Source organism: Pelophylax lessonae (assembly GCF_965119305.1).
Source record: "Pelophylax lessonae genome assembly, chromosome: 4".
NCBI classification, from domain to species: Eukaryota; Metazoa; Chordata; class Amphibia; order Anura; family Ranidae; genus Pelophylax; species Pelophylax lessonae.
Genome location: NC_138771.1, coordinates 49125730 through 49143974, shown reverse-complemented (window position 1 = coordinate 49143974; position 18245 = coordinate 49125730).

The following is an 18245-nucleotide window of genomic DNA, read 5'->3' as shown; positions in this document are numbered from 1 at the left end:
TATATGTGTGTGTGTGTGTGTGTGTGTGTGTATATAATTTTTTTTTTTCTCCTTGTACTTAATTGGCTATTCAAAATGAACTGAAATTCAATTCACTTTGTTTACTAAGTCCAGTCAATAATAACCTTACATGGTAAACGGTCTTTATTCTTTCAGTAAGTTAACCCTATTGAATATAACAGCTGTAAAATGTTAGATCTCGGGTTGATGTCAAATATCTTTGGCAATCTATATTCCAAGATTTGCATAGACAGAGAAATAATAGAGCATTTAGAATACATTATACAAGTTCCAGGGACAACTATACACATCCCAGGTAAATATCTTAAAAAAAAAAAAAATAGATAGGAAAGGGATAAACCATAGGTTAAAGGGCAGACATTTATTACATGCCAATTTTTTATGGTACAGTTTGAGGCCCTGACCAGAAATGATGCTCTGCTGGCCCTGGTAACCGCAACCCATGTAGAGCTTATTAATAATGTTCATAATAAAAGAACATCTGCGTAGCAGTGACCATAATATTTCATTTAATGTTTGCTGTAAGCAACAAACGCATACTGGAAATATAAAAAAAACTTAACCTTAAGAGAGCAAATTTTCCAAGGATGAGGGCTGCTCTCCAGGATTTAGACTGGGAGGGAATGTTGGCATCGAACACAGAACAAAAATGGGAATTCTTCAAAAAGACTGTATGCAAACTCACTGCAAAGTATAATTAGAAGAAAAAAAATATATAGATTTAGGATACATTTCAGTCTGTAATTAAAATTTCTTGTATGTATATGGCTGCTGCCTACCTCTAAACTGTGCACAAAGTGTATACAGTGAAGTCATGAAGAATTGCAGGAGGTGGGTGGCGTTGCCAAAACTAAAGGTGAATAAGGAAGGAAGAAAATCCTAGAACTTTTTATAAGGTCAAATCAGCCTTATATGGGTAGATATATGTCCACTCTATACCATAAAAAAAAAACCACATGTACTACCACATATATAATAAGTATATAAAATGTATATAAATGCGTGACTAAAAATGGTGCAAAATTGCTAAAGTGACTTGTTAAAATCTGAGTGAGTTAACAAATCACTCAGTCACTTTAGCAATTTTGCACCATTTTTTGTCATTTATATACATTTAATATATTTATTGTATATGTGTTTTTTATGGTATAGTGTGGACATATTTTATCTACCCCATATAAGGCTGATTTGACCTTATACAAAGTTCTAGGATTTTTTTCCTTCCTTATTCACCTTTTAGTTTTGGCAGCGCCACCCACCTCCTTCCAATTTTTCACTGCAAAGTATATTCCCACAGGCAATACGTTTTATAAGACTAAAAATAAAACCTATGTGGCTCATGGCCAGAGTTTAAAAAAAGCTATAAATAATAAGAAAAGAGCTTTTAAAAAAAATATAAAAATGAACACTATCATCATTTTTTTAATTGTTACAAAGAATATAGCCGAATATGTAAAACAGAAAATCAATGATGCAAAAAGTTAAAATGAATGACAGATTGCAAAAGATAGTAGGCCAAACCCTAATAAAATTCATCAAATATATTATTCAGATAAAAGGTCAGGTCAGTCTACATGACCCTTCACAAAATAATCTGGAGTGGGTGACGGGATAAAGAGAAGGCAAATTTATTAAACACTTTCTTCAGCTCTGTGTATACAAAGGAGCATGGGTGAGCTCATAACCAGAATGAGGACAGTATTGACACCGCCCCAAATGATCCACAATGGCTCAAAAGTAATAAGGTCCAGAAATATTTAGACAGAATAAGGGTGGATAAAGTGCCTGGACCAGGTGGCATACATTCACGCATCCTAAAAGAATTGAGCTCTGTCATTTCTAAGCCTTTGTTTCACATTTTTAGGGACTCATTACGGACTGGAATAGTACCACTGGATTGGCGTAGGGCCAATGTGGTGCCTATATTTAAAAAGGGATCAAAGCCTTTGCCAAGTAACTATAGACCAGTTAGTTTACCTTCTATAGTCGGGAAGATACTGCAGAGTTTAATAACATAAATGGGTTCTTGCAGGAAAAAAATATTTTAAGCAACAGACAGCATGAATTCATGAAAGACAGAAGTTGTCAAACAAACCTGATTTATTTTTGAGGAGGTAAATAAAACCTTGGACCGAGGAGTGGCTGTGGATGTAGTATACTTTGATTTTGCAAAAACGTTTGACTCAGTTCCCCTCACACGGCTGATGTGTAAGGTAAAGTCTACAGGCTTGGAAAGATCCATTTGTAAATGGATAGAAAATTGGCTAAAAGATAGAATTCAGAGAGTAGTGGTTAATGATTCTTACTCTGAATGGTCTAAGGTTATCAGTGGTGTACCCCAAGGTTCAGTGTTGGGACCCTTACTTTTTAATGCCTTTTATAAATTATATAGGGTCTGGGATTAAAAGTACCATTTCAGTCTTTGGAGATGACACCAAGCTTTGCAGAGGAATAACTTCCTTACAGGATGTCTCCAACTTACAAGCTGACCTCAATGCACTGTTTCATTGGGCAACTATGTGGCAAATAAGGTTTAGGCCCCATGCACACGGGGCGTTAGAAAAAACGTACGTCAAAGTTAGTTCTGACGCCGGAAAAAGCAGCTGTAAAAACATGCTTTCAGTAGCTTTTTCCATTGGCGTTCTTGCACGTTTTGCCACGTTGCTTTTAGCAGCATTTTTTTTTTCTTCCATTCAAAATCAATGGTTCCCTATGGAAGCCTATTGATTTGAATGGAGGTCGCACCGCAACACCCCAAGTCGGATCCGACTTGCGGGGCGACTTGTGCTGTGAGAATCTTGAGGGGGAACTGCCTTTTATGTGGTGAATGAGTAGGGGTACAGTGTACCCCATTCACATAGGGAGGGGGTCCGGGATCTGGGGGGCCCCCTTGTTAAAGGGGGCTTCCAGATTCCGATAAGCCCCCTGCCTGCAGACCCCCACAACCACCGGCCAGGGTTGTGGGGATGAGGCCCTTGTCCTCATCAACATGGGGGCAAGGTGCTTTGAGGTGGGGGGTGCAGAGCTCCCCCTGCCCCAAAGCACCAACACCCCCCCCCCTTGTTGAGGGCATGTGGCCTGATGTGGTCCTGGGGGGGTGGGGCCGCTCGCTTGTCCCCTCCCCTTTCCTGGCCTGCCGGGCTGCATGCTCGGATAAGGGTCTGGTATGGATTTTGGGGGGGACCCCACGCCGTTTTTTCGGCATGGGGCTACCCTCAAATTCCATACCAGACCCGAAGGGCCTGGTTTGGAACCTTGGGGGGGACCCCACGCCGTTTTTTCGGCATGGGGCTACCCTCAAATTCCATACCAGACCCTAAGGGCCTGGTTTGGAACCTTGGGGGGGACCCCCACGCCTTTTTTCCCATTTTGGCGTGGAGTTCCCCCTCAAGATTCCCACAGCGCAAGTCGGATCCGACTTGCGGTGTTGCGGTGCGACCTCCATTCAAATCAATAGGCTCCCATAGGGAACCATTGATTTTGAATGGAAGAAAAAAAAACGTATAACGTGGCTTAATGCACGTTAAGCAACGTTATTCAGCTTTTAGCAGCGTCAGGCGTTTTTAACGCTCTAACGCTGGTCCTCAGAACGCGCAGGTCGTGGGTTCTTGTTGCAGCTTAAAAACGCCTAGGCCACTTACAGCTCAAAAACGTCTGAGTGTGCATGAGGCCATAGAATAACATGGAGGGGCGTTTTTAGGCTGCAAAAAGAAAACGCCTGACGCTGCTTACAGCAGCGTTAAAAACGCCCCGTGTGCATGGGGTCTTAGTAACCCCTGCGTCACATTTCTGCAATTCGGGAACACTACGAATATACAGCGTGTTCCCGCATCGCATCCGCACCCCTGGCAGTTCACCCTGCCATATGTGATATGCTGGGGGTGTCAATTAAAAGTTAACGACACCCCCAGATCAGATCACATATCGCAGTGCGATCTGAAAGTTTGCACAGAATCGGATCACACTAGTGTGAACCACCATGCGATCCGATTCTGCTGCGGACCAAAAAAAGGGTCCTGTGCGAGTTGGGTGCGAACGCGGTGCGAATTCAGCCATACACACTGTATGGCTGAATTTGCACTGCACAGACATCACATGTAATTATGCCATCTCTGTGATCGCACTAATGTGAACCGGCACTAAGACCTCATCTGGAATATGCAGTTCAGTTTTGGGCACCAGTTCTTAAAAAGGATATCGGGGAAGTGGAGAAAGTGCAGAGAAGGGCAACCAAACTAATAAGAGGCATGGAGAAGCTCAGCTATAAGAAAAGATTAGAGGAACTGAATTTATTCTCTCTTGAGAAAGAGGAGATTAAGGGGGATATGATCAACATGTATAAATACATAAGGGGTCCATATAGTGAACTTGGTGTTGAGTTATTCACTTTAAGGTCAGCACAGAGGACAAGGGGGCGCTCTTTACATCTGGAGGAAAACTGATTTCATTTCCAAATACGGAAACGTTTCTTCACTGTAAGAGCTGTGAAAATGTGGAATAGACTCCCTCCAGAGGTGGTTCTGGCCAGCTCACTAGATTGCTTTAAAAAAAGCCTGGATTCTTTCCTAGGTGTACATAATATAACCGGATACTAATATTTATAGGTAAAGTTGATCCAGGGAATATCTGATTGCCTCTTGGGGGATCAGGAAGGAATTTTTTTCCCCTGCTGTAGCAAATTGGATCATGCTTTGCTGGGGTTTTTTTTTTGCCTTCCTCTGGATCAACTGCGGGTATAGTATTGTGTATATGGGATTGTATGGTAGGGTTTTCTTTACTGTTAGTTTTTTTTTATTTATTTATTTTTATTGGTTGAGCCAGATGGACTTGTGTTTTTTTCAACCTGAGTAACTATGTAACATATTGGGCCCACCCAATGAAAGCAGCTGGCCGCTCGAAGATGTCAGTAGGAGGTGGGGGAGCTCCAGGATGGCGCATCGATGAAGCCAAGGTAAGCTTAGCTCCACTCTAAAACTGGGCTAAAGGCCTAAAACTTGTCTAAAAGCCTTGCGCTGGTGCCAGAATGTAATTCTAAATGTGTCGGCCTTCAGGCCTCTTTATTGGCTGGCAGGGGATGGCGTCAGTTCTGCACATGCTCAGGAGGCTGTCATTCCGGCACTCAGAGACTGGCCGGGCGCTGTAAGCTGCCCATGCTCAGCTCAGTTTATAGAGTGCTGGCGATGACAACAGGCAGGTAGGGGCATAAAAGCCTGCCTTCTCGCTGTTTATTATTATGCATGTGCAGAAGGAAAAGTTTGTTTCAATTCGTTATTTAAATGGTTTAGTTGTGTTTTAATTCATTTTTGGAATTTGTTTAGTTTATTTGTTTTCTAATTTGATTCAAAGTCAAGCTTATTCTATTCAAAATTTTCATTTTTAAATTTCAGAAGACGGTTATATTCTTTTTATTTTATTCTGTTCTATTATTTTTTCTAGTCTATTCTATTATTTTCTATTCGGTTCAAATTTAAATGTATTCTATTCAAATTTCTGAAGACGGTTATATTCTTTCTATTTTGTTTTATTTATTTTTTATTCTGTTCTAGTCTATTGTTTTTTCTATTCTATTCTCGTATTTTCCATTCTATTTTTTCTATTCTTTTCTAATCTATTCTATTTAAATTTTGAATTTATTCTATTCGAAATTTGAACTTTGGAAGATGGGTATATTCTTTCTATTTTTTTCTATTCTTTTCTAGTCTATTCTGTCGAATTCTATTCTATTTTTCTATTCTTTTCTATTCTAATTTATTCTATTCCAATTTGAATTTATTATATTCAAATTGTGGAAGACAGTTAAATTCTTTCTATGCTATTGTTTTTCTATTATTTTCAATTCTATTCTTTTATTTTCTATTTTACTCTAATCTATTCTTTTCTTTTCCTTTATATTCTATTTTATTCTATTCTATTTTGTTCTGTTTTACTCAATTATTTTCTATTCTTTTATCTTCTATCCTATTTTATTTATTTTCTATTCTATTTTCTGTTCTATTCTATTCCTTGTCTATTATATTTTCTTCTATCCTTTCATTTTCTATTCTATTTGGTTCTGTTTTACTTTATTCTATTCTTTTGTATTCTATTCTTTTAACCACTTGCAGACCAGTCACGTTGACTGTACTGCGGCAAAGTGGCTCGTTCCCATCCAGCGATGTAGACATACGTCGCTGGACTCCAACCCCTTGTGGGCGGCGCTCGCGCGCCGCAGGAGCCTCGCTCCCGCTGTTTTCAGTCACAGCGGGAGTCGGGCCAGGGGAGGTCGGGGAATCGAGTCTGGAGATCCGCCCGCTTGTGTAAACAAAGCGGGCGGATCTCCTAAGTGACAAACAGTGACAGATTGCAGGATTCAGCATAGCTGAACATGCGATCTGTCCCTGTGTCACTCAGTCACCTCCCCCCACACACGTCAGTAAGCACCAGGCATACATTAACCCCTCCCTCTCCAATAAAATTAACCCCTTCCCTGCCAGTGTCATTTTTACAGTAACAGTGCATATGTAGAGCAAAAGTGTCAAAAATGTCGGTCAGGGGTCCGATCTGTCCTCCGCAATGTCGCAGTCCCGCAAAAAAATTTGCAGATCGCCGCCATTACTAGTTAAAAAAAAAAACACCAAAAATGACAGAAATCTTTCCCTTAGTTAGTAAACGCAATAACTTTTGCGCTAACCAATCAAAATACGCTTATTGTGATTTTTTTTTTTTTACCAAACATAGGTAGCAGAAAACAAATTGGCCAAAAATTTAAAAAAATTTTGATGTTTACATTTTTTTTGGGGGGGAATTTTTATATAAAAAAAATGTGAAAAATATTGTTATTTTTTCAAAATTTACGCTCTATTTTTGTTTATAGCACAAAAAGTAAAAATCGCACAGGTGATCAAATACCACCAAAAGAAAGCTCTGTTTGTGGGAAAAAGGACGTAAATTTTGTTTGGGTACGGCGTCGCACGACCGCGCAATTATCAGTTAAAGTCGCACCGTGCCGAATCGCAAAAAGTGGCCTTGACGTAAGACAGCAAAATCCTCCGGTGGTAAAGTGGTTAAATTCTTTAATTTTTTTATTTTGTTTTGTTTTCTCTATTCTTTTCCATTCTATTATTTTCTATTCTGTTTTCTTTTCTATTCAGTTCTGTTCTGTTTTACTCTGTTCTTTTCTAGTCTATTCTTTTCTATGCTATTTTGTTCTATTCTATTTTCTCTTCTATTCTGTTCTGTTTTACTCTATTCTTTTCTACTTTATTCTCTTATTTTCTATTCTATTCTTTTTCATTATTTTGTATTCTTTTATATTCTATTTCTTTTATTCTATTCTTGTTTTTTTAATTTTGTTTTCGAGTCCAATTTGAATTTGTTACCTTTGTAATTTTGGGTACATCCAAATAAAAAAATTCCAGAAAATGAAACGAACTGCACATGTCTATTTCTTACAATGGAACTTCAGTTCTGCTTTAAATGTTTTGGCTCAACCCTCTATCTGCCATGTCTGCTGAAGAACATAGGTCAGCCTTTCTTAACCTTCTCAACACAGAGGAACCCTTGAAATACATTTCTGGTCTCAGGGAACCCCTGCTAAAAATTATAAGTCTACAACTCATGACACATTAGTGTGACAGTCAGTGGGAAGAATGCTCCTTACTTTTGTCATCATTGGGAAGAATTACCCCCTTACAGAGAGCTAAAAGGGACAATGGTGTCATTGGAAACTTATCTGAAATTGCCCATTGCTCAAGGAACCCCTAACAACCTCAGGAGGAACCCTGCTTGAGAACCCCTTACATAGACTGTTAAAGGAAGTTAAAAGGTAACAGATTTACTGGCTGGATCATCAGGTGAAAATAAAAAATAAAAAGCCTAAAAAAAGAAAACTAATTCCACCAGCACATCTAGTATCAGTAAGCGCCAAGAGATTACATTTTAGTTTTTGGGTTAATACCATTTTAAATAATGCTTTTTAACCGCTTGCCGACCGCCGCAAGTAGATTTACTGCGGCGGTCAGCCCCTGCCAGGCAGAGTGACGTTATTTAACGTCACTAGCCTGGGAGGGTCTGGGGAGCGAGCGCGCGCCCGCGGAGGCGCGCTCCCGCGCGGTCACGGACCCCCCCCGCGCGTGTGACCAGCAGACCCGATGTCCGCCGGTCACTCGGCGATCGGCGGGGGAGAGGGAGAATGTCAGGCAGCTTGTGTAAACAAGCCACCTGTCATTCTCCTCGCTGTAAAGACACTGATCACACGGATCTACTATGTAGATCCGTTGATCAGTGTCCTTACAGCTCAAGCCACAGCCAATCACAGTAGAAAGCACGCCCCTAGGGATACACACAGCCCCTCCCTCCCAAATAAAGTTAACCCCTTCACTACCAGTGTATTTTTACAGTAACCGTGCATATGTATAGCACTGATTACTGTAGAAATGTCACTGGTAACCCCAAAAGTGTCAAAAATGTCAGTCAAGGGTCCGATCTGTCCGCCGCAATGTCGCAGTACCGCAAAAAAAATCGTAGATCGCCGCCATTACGCGTTAAAAAAAAAAACAACAAAAATGACAAAAATCTTTCCCTTTGTTAGTAAACGCGATAACTTTTGCGCAAACCAATAAAAATGCGCTTTTTGCGATTTTTTTTTTACCAAACATAGGTAGGATAAAACAAATTGGCTGAAAATGTTAAAAAATTTTGATTTTTACATTTTTTTTGGGGGGAATTTCATATAAAAAAATGTGAAAAATATTGCTATTTTTGCAAAATTGTCGCTCTTTTTTTTTGTTTATAGTGCGTGATCAAAAAATCGCACAGGTGATCAAATACCACCAAAAGAAAGCTCTGTTTGTGGGAAAAAAAGGACGTCAAATTCGTTTAGGTACAGCGTCGCACGACCGCGCAATTGTCCGTTAAAGTCACGCAGCGCCGAATCGCAAAATACCCCCTGGTCTTTTAGCAGGAAAATCCTCCGGGGCTTAAGTGGTTAAAGATAAAATGTCCGGTATTTTAAGGTCATGTTCTTTTAGAAGTTTGTATGGATGAGCTCACTATGACACACTGACAGGTCAGGAACTCTAATAAGCCCACTTTAATTTGCAGGCTGTTTATAACAACTCTGTATGAAGTACTGGCCTGATTATAATACACATAATGACAGGGTTTGTCTTCTACAGTAAGCTGGTGTCCTGACAATACTGAGGAGGGCATTTTTTTGTAATAATCAAGTAACCTTTCCATGGCACATAATAGGATCATCCATCAAGTGAAGTATCCCCCATTAATAAAGAATGAAGGATGGTTCTGCAAGATATTACCGCAGCTCTTACTGGAAGCAATCAGCACTTTTGCTCGTAGAGAAGAAATATCATCTCTGTGTTGTACAGTAAACTGTGACTTCTCGGTGTTCTTTCTGTGCGCTGTCTGTGTTATGTTCGTTGCAGATATGGTCACCTATGTATGGCTAAATACGTATTTCTGGTGTCTGGGATGTGCTAGAGCTGTGTACAGTGGCCTTCCCCCATTCATGTATATGGGCAGCTGTACGCAGCTCTAGCACATCCCGGACACCAGAAATATGAATATGCAATGTCTGCATAAAGTAGCACATGCACACAGATGTAATGCACTGAACGCATCTAATCAGGGCAGCCATCCGGGGGGGGGGGGGGGGGTAGGGAGCCCGAGCATTCCTAAGGGCCCGGCCACCCAGGCCCCAACCAACAAGACCGAATTGTTGCTGCTGTAGTAACTAGCAATTGCTAAAGCAGGGCAGCTGCAGAATAAGTTGATGCAGCTGAGGGGATGTCTCTTTGCTGAATATATGAGGCCGTCTCTTTACTGGATTGGAATGTGTCTTTGCTGAATATATGAGGCCGTCTCTTTACTGGATTGGAATGTTTCTTTGCTGAATATTTGAGACCATCTCTTTGCTGGATTGGGATGTCTCTTTACTTAATATATTGAGGCCGTCTCTTTGCTGAATATGAGGCCATCATTTTTTTGGATTGTAATTTCCCTTTGCTGAATATATGAAGCCGTCTCTTTGTTGGATTGTAATTGCTCTTTGCTGAATATATGAAGCTGTCTCTTTACTGGATTGTAATGTCTCTTTGCTGAATATATGAGGCCATCTCTTTCCTGGATTGAGATGTCTCTTTGCTGAATATATGAGGCCATCTCTTTCCTGGATTGAGATGTCTCTTTGCTGAATATATGAGGCCGTCTCTTTCCTGGATTGAGATGTCTCTTTGCTGAATATTTGAGGCCATCTCTTTGTTGGATTGGGATGTCTCTTTACTGAATATATGAGGCCGTCTCTTTGTTGGATTGTAATGTCTCTTTACTGAATATATGAGGCCGTCTCTTTGTTGGATTGTAATGTCTCTTTGCTGAATATATGGGGCTGTCTCTCTGCTGACTTGGATTCATTTTCATATATTAAGTTGTAAGAGTGTTAAAATAGAAGTAGGTGCACTGAAGAACTAGGTGGGACGCCCAAAATAGAAGTGGGTGCACTGAAGGTGGGATGCCAGTGGGCGGATTTGGTGGGACAGCCAGAGGGCGGCCCCTGCCAAATGTTGGTGGTCAGGGGGAACCCCAGGCCTAAATCTGTGTAAGGGGCCACAACATTTCTAATGGCTCCCCTGCACCTTTATACGCATTATATCTGTTTGCGTGAGCTACTTTATGGATATAACGTTGCAAAGCTGCATACAAGCACCTTCATCTGTTCATGTCTGTGATTGGCTGCTGCAACTCTAGGACATCCTGGAGTGCCGGTTCACACTAGTGAGATGCCAGCCATCGCATGTGATTCCCACAGCATTGCTGTGGAGATCACATGCGATGTCTGTGTGCCATTTCAGCCATACAAAATGTATGGCTGAAATCGCATCGCATTTGCACCAAAATGGTGCAGGACCCTTTGTTTGGTTTGCACTGGAATCGGATCGATTCCTGCACCATTTCACAGTTTGCACTGCCGATCTGTGAATCAATCTGGGGGTGTCATTAACTTTACATTGACACCCCCAACGATTAGCAGATCTCAGTGTGAACCACTGTGAGATTCTGGTGATGCGGGAAACTGCACTGATTCGCAGGGCTATGTGCTCTATGTACAGAGAGTAGACTTAACCGCTTGCCGACCGCTGCAAGTACATATACTGCGGTGGTCAGCCCCGTGCAGGCAAAGTGACGTATGGGTACGTCACTCGCCTGTGAGCCAATAGGGGGCGAGCGCGCGCTCCCTACCCCCGCTCGTTCACGGACACCTCCGCGTGAGTGACCGGCGGACCCAATGTCCGCCGGTCACTCGTGATCGTCAGTTACAGCGGAAGAAAGGCAGGCGGCTAATGTAAACAAAGCCGCCTGTCATTCTCCCTTGTGTAACAGCAGAGATCATACGGTCCTGCTATGTAGGATCGTAGATCTCTGCTGTTACATGAAAAGCCACACCCCTTTACAGTTAGAAGCACGCCCCTAGGGACACACTTAACCCCTCCTTCTCCAATAAAGTTAACCCCTTCCCTGCCAGTGTCATTTTTACAGTAACAGTGCATATGTATAGCACTGATTACTGCAGTAATGTCACTGGTACCCCCAAAAGTGTCAAAAATGTCAGTCAAGGGACCGATCTGTCCGCCGCAATGTCGCAGTCCCGCAAAAAAAATCGCAGATTGCTGCCATTACTCGTTAAAAAAAAAAAAAAAAACAACTAAAAATTACAAAAATCTTTCCCGTAGTTAGTAAACGCAATAACTTTTGGCGCAAACCAATCAAAATACGCTTTTTGCGATTTTTTTTACCAAACATATGTAGCAGAAAACAAATTGGCCAAAAATGTTAAAAAATTATGACTTTAACATTTTTTTTTTTTGGGAATTTCATTTAAAAAAATTTGAAAAATATTGTTATTTTTGCAAAATTGACACTCTTTTTTTGTTTATAGCGCATGATCAAAAAATCGCACAGGTGATCAAATACCACCAAAAGAAAGCTCTTTTTGTGGGAAAAAAAGGACGTCAAATTCGTTTAGGTACAGCGTCGCACGACCGCACAATTGTGCGTTAAATTCATGTAGTGCCGAATCGCAAAATAGGGCCTGGTCAGGAAGGGGGTAAAATATTCCGGGGCTTAAGTGGTGCGTTATGTACAGAGTGCAGAGTTTAGGTTTTCTTTCTCTTACTTTCACCTGGTAATCTAGGTAGTACGGTTGCTGATTTAAATAGAAAAAGCTCTCTTGCAGAGATGTAGTAGTTAGAGGGTTGAGACAAACCATTTCCCATTGACAGGGGTGCTTACAATGATCAGCTTTTTTTAAATTATGTAAAACTTTGATCCCAGAAGGAAAAAAGCTGTTGCTGTAACTGCTTATAAAGTGTGAGCAATAGTTTGGCTTCAATTTGTTAGTTTATCTAAAGCTGCTAGTATATCTAATGCTCCCCTCCTCCCAGACTGACAATTATGTTGTCCAATGGTTCCCCCTGTGCTCCTTCATCCAAAGTGGGGGCACTCTAATACAGGGGGTGTATTACTGGCCAGATCACCAGGTAAAAACAGGAGGAGAAAAGCCCAAAAAAAGAAAACGAATGCAGACACCTCATTTAATGATTGGTAAGCTGCAATATATTACATTTTTGGTTTTGGGTTTATGCTGTTTTATCTTCTGAACTGTGTTTATAAACATTGTTCAAGCACCTTATTGAAGAAATAACATTATTTCTTACTTTATGTTAACTTTGTTGCATTCATCTGAAGATCAAAGGAATGACCTGTGATCTGCATTTGATTCTAGTTAAGGTGGTGTTCCAGCTGGGGGGAAAAAAAAAAATAAAGGTCAGCAGCTACAAATATAATTTTCCCAGAAGTCTGCCTAAGATGCAAGTCAGATTTCTGGCATCCCCTGCAACAAAAATGTCATTTTTGGTGAGATACTTCCAATAGGAACACGTCTAAAGGGATGCAGACCGAGCAGCTTTCCTCATTAGAGCCCTGCAGCTGCCACAGCTGATAGATAATTATTAAACCACTCCCATTTGACCCACTCAGCACAGAGGGACAAACAATGATTTTCTTCAGAATAACAAAAGGTAGGAATCTTAAAATCCTTGTAATGTACAGAGATCACCCAGAGGGGAATGTTTTTTTCTCAACAAATGTGGAGTTACGCTTTAATGTAATCAGTAAATCCTACGAGCAACCAGGTGATGATTTAATTGCTGCAAGCACTCCACTATCTCACACAGTTTAAACAACTTTATCAAAAAAATGCTGCGCAATCAAAGGTGAACTAAAATAGTGATTAGAATGATCCAAAAAATCAGTGGACATCAAATAAATATGATCATAATACAATAAATAAATAATTATAAACACCAATAAATATTGTGTTTAAAAGAGGCTAAACAAAGGAGTTGCGCTTTAGGCTCCGTTCACATGTGAGCGTATGGATCGCGGGCAGAACCGCCGTGGTTCCGCCCGCGATCCGGAGATTTATTGCAAATCGCGGGACGCCTAGCGTTGCCCGTTGATTTGCAATAGCCCCCCAAACGCCGAGCGGTGTTGCCGCGATTTCCGCCTGCCGAATCGTGGCAACATCGCGCAAACAAAATCGCGGGACGCAATACGCTCCAAAGAAGTACAAGAGCTTCTTTGGAGCGTATTGCGTCCCGCAATTTTGTTTGCACGATGTTGCCGCGATTCGGCAGGCGGAAATCGCGGCAACACCGCTCGGCGTTTGGGGGGCTATTGCAAATCAACGGGCAACGCTAGGCGTCCCGCGATTTGCAATAATCTCCGGATCGCGGGCGGAACCGCGGCGGTTCTGCCCGCGATCCAAACGCTGACATGTGAATGCAGCCTTAAGGTGTCACCTATGGAGAATTTGTAGGTACAGTAGTTTGGAGCTGTTCCACGGGCGGTCGCAATTTTTAAGTATGACATGTTTGGTATCTCTTTACATGGCGTAACATTGTCTTTTATATTTTACCAAACAGTTGGGTATTATATTGTGGGTTTGTGTTAGAAAATTCATTAAAGTGTATTTTTTCCAAAAAAAAAATGAGGGTTTGGAAAATCGCTACACAAATACCATGTGACATAAAAATATGCACCACCAGCTAGTGATCGACCGATATCATTTTTTTAATGCCGATACCGATATTTTGGTCATCGGATATCGGTATCGGCCGATATTTTCGGACATTAAAATTTTTTTTTTTTTAATGTCTACAGTTACTGTGGTGGAGGGATTTGGGGGTCTAAAAAACCCTCCTCTGCACTTAAAAGCATTCAAAACGCCAAGTTTGGCTGTTTTGAATGCTGTAAGTTTTTTTAATTTGGCGCTGCCAGTACCCCGAAGTGATGTGATGACATCACTTCTGGGTACTGGCAGCGCCGAATTAAAAAAAAAATGGAGACCCGGTCAGATGGCGGCGGTGTAGGTAGGATGCCCGGGTCTCCTGGTGGGACGGGAGACCCGGGCAAGCCGCGGGAGGGGGGGACGTCCCCTCCCGCTCCTTGTAATGACAGCCGAGCGGTTTCTCAGCCGCATCAGTGTTCATTACAAGTCAGCCGACCATCGGCTATGGACGCCGGTACCGGGGTGATGCCTCTAGCTGCAGGAATCACTCCAGTACAGCACTTTCCGAAATATCGGCAATATCAGTAAATCCAAAGGCCGATTCCGATATATCGGGGAAGTGCATATCGGCCACCGATAATCGGTCGATCCCTACCACCAACCATTTTATTTTCTAGGGCCTCTGCTTAAAAATATGTTAGTGGATTCTAAGTAATTTTCTAGCAAAAAAAATTAGATTTTCTTCCCCCCCCCCCCCCCATTAAATAAAGTTTATTGAACAGATTGTAGCCTTACAGCAGAAATACATGTCAGACTTAGGCCTCGTACACATGCAACGATTATCGGCCGACCGATCGTCCGCCTTTTGTCCAGAGTTGTGTTTTGTTGGTTGGAATGTGCCTAGACTGCACACGAATTTTCTCGGCCAACAAAAATCAACTTCAGAAGTGATGTCATGTGATGGTTTACTTTCCGTGTGGTTTTTCTTCTCTGAGCATGCCCAGTCTTGCTCATCAGATTTTTGTCTGCCGAAATCTGTACTGACTGACGGAAAATCCGTTGTGTTGACCGCCAACAAAAATTTTATAGCCTGCACACCGGATTTTATTCGGCCGAAAAGTCGGAGTCGGTTGTCGGAAGCATCATACTACATACTAACAAGCCGAAAATCGTCCGTTTGAACGTTGGCTGAAAATTCCCGGCCAACAATCGATGCGTGTGTACGAGGCATAAGAACGATGTCAAACAGGGAGCACAACGCATCCAAGAAAGCATTACTTCATGCATATCAGAAAGATAAAAGACAAAGAAAACAAAAAACATTTGGATGATCGTCACTTCCGAAAAATTAACAGACATAACTATGATATCTGTAAAACAATCGTGACAGTCGGGAAAATGTGGATTTTTTCCAAAAATGTGAGAAAGTGTCGCAATTGGCTCGAAACCGAATTGGTAAATCCCCCAATTCCTGCCAAAGCGCGTTTTTTTATTTTTTTTTTTTCTGCGCTAGAGGCTGGAGACCATTTTTTGCTGGAGCTGGGCCTGGAATGATGGAATTTATTTTTTTTTTTTCTACAATTTATTATTAAGGCAGAGCTTAGTTAAATGTACTGTGAAAAAAACATACAGCTAACAAAATTAAATTATTAGAAGTTCTAATGTGCATAATTGTTGTATGGCACATTACTCTGTGAGCTTATTAAGCTGCCGACTTGTCATCTTTTTCTTCTCTCTGACAAAGTAATAGAATCAAAGTTGTGTAATGCAGCAGCGGGGTAGAAGCATCAATAATGCATTGCACCTAATTGGAATTGTGACAGCCAAACTTTTGCTTCTGCTCAGCCACGGATTTGTAAAAAAAATGTACACAGGCTGGAATGTATTTGGAAAACAAATGTTAATTTATTACTAATTCTGCTTAGTAAGGCCAGGGCTAACACAGGCAGCTGAGCCATTAACCCATTGTTTCCTATCAACTCATGGGCAGCCCATTGATCTCAACTGCTGCAAATGAGAATACTGCCAACATGTAGTAAAATATTTCAGCAGTGATCTGGTAAAGTCGCTCTTGTAGCGGGAGCCTAAGGCAAAATTCAGCTTGACCACAGAGAGAAGTTGGAACATAAAAAATGTATTCAGAGATGTATAGTAACTAAGTAGAACTACTTCACTACTGTACTTAAGTACGGAAAGGCGGTAGAGTAGAGTAGAATTTTATGTCACTACATTTTTTCGACGATTTCAATACTTCTACTCAGATATTTTTTTTTTGTGCTGCATAGTTACTCGTTACAATTATAAAAATTACCACTGCCAGAACAGTAGATGGCAGGTTTCATGAAGCTCAAAACGTGTGTATTATCAGCGCATACGAAAATAAAAGCTACTGTATGTATAAATAAAAGCTGCATTTGAAATAATAAAAAACAATATGATGTTCAAACTTTTGACTTCTTTCTTTAATAACTACATAACACAGTACTTGTACTTTTACTTTCAGTACTTGAGTAGCAATTTTTTTTTCAAAACTACTGGTACTTTTACTTTCAGTACTTGAGTAGCAAAATTAAAAAAAAAAACTGCTTGCAATACTTAAAGTGGAGTTCCACCCATTTTTGGAACTTTAGATCTATGTAATCCCCTTTAAAATGGCTTTTACCAATGGAAACTTTTTTTTTTTTTTGCTAGTAAATACCTTAATTTCGGCTTTATTCCTCCTCTCCTCACTTCCTGGTCCGATCGGCGATGACGTCATTCGGCGATCCGCAGTGTCTGCTGGGATGTATTCTATTCCAGAAATCTCGCAGTAGCTGTATCTGTACTGAGCCGTGCCTGCCCCGCCTCCGCCCCGCCTCCGCCTCGCCTCCTCTAATTGAGTTGCATTGTATGAATGTATTAAGGCTGTTCTCTGCCCCGCCTCCGCCCCGCCTCCTCTCATTGAGTTGCATTGTATGAATGTATTAAGGCTGTTCTCTGCCCCGCCTCCGCCCCGCCTCCTCTCATTGAGTTGCATTGTATGAATGTATTAAGGCTGTTCTCTGCCCCGCCTCTGCCCCGCCTCCTCTCATTGATTTGTAAGAGGAGGCGGGGCGGAGGCGGGGCAGAGAACGGCCTTAATACATTCATACAATGCAACTCAATGAGAGGAGGCGGGGCGGAGGCGGGGCGGAGGCGGGGCAGGCACGGCTCAGTACAGATACAGCTACTCCGAGATTTCTGGAATTGAATACATCCCAGCAGACACTGCGATTCGCCGAATGACGTCATCGCCGATCGGACCAGGAAGTGAGGAGAGGAGCAATAATGCCGAAATTAAGGTACTTACTAGCAAAAAAAAATAAAAAAGTTTCCATTGGTAAAAGCCGTTTTAAAGGGGATTACATACAGCTATGTATTCCAACCTATTAAAAATGGGTGGAACTCCGCTTTAAGTACAAAAAATGTTGAATACTTTAGTACTTCTACTCAAGTCACTTTTTGATCGAGCACTTGTACTTTTACTCAAGTATGGGTTTCGAGTACTTTATACAACTCTGAATGTATTATATCGGTGCTTCTCAACTGCAAGCCTCGTATACAGTGCCGGGACAAGGTCATCTAGAGCCCAGGGCAAACATGCCAAATTGTGCACCCCCCCAAAAAAATATACCCCCTCCACAAAAAAAATTTAGCACTAATCTGCATGTTCACCCCCTAAGTATTGACCGCTTTACGAACGCCCGCCGCAGTTATACAGCGGCAGGCAGCCGCTCCTGGGCAAACCGACCTAGCCATACGTCAGTCGCGAGCAGGAGGCTAGGGGGCGAGCACACGCCGCCGTTCGTTAGCGGGGAAGCCAATGCAGCGGGCAGGTGGCTCCAATTGCAGCCTGACACCCGCGATCACTCCCCTCTGAGAGAGAAGAACGGTCAGCTGTTGTAAACACAGCTGACCGTTCTTCTCCCTGGAATGATCACAGAGCTCATGTGATCCTTCTATATAGAAATACAGGTCTCTATGGTCATTTCAGAAGCCACGCCCCCCACAGTTAGAATCACTCCCTTAGGCTCACATTTAACCCCTTGATCACCCCCTTCCCGGCCAATGTCATTGTTACAGTAACAGTGCATATTTTTAGCACTGATTACTGTAGTAATGTCACTGGTGCCCCCAAAAG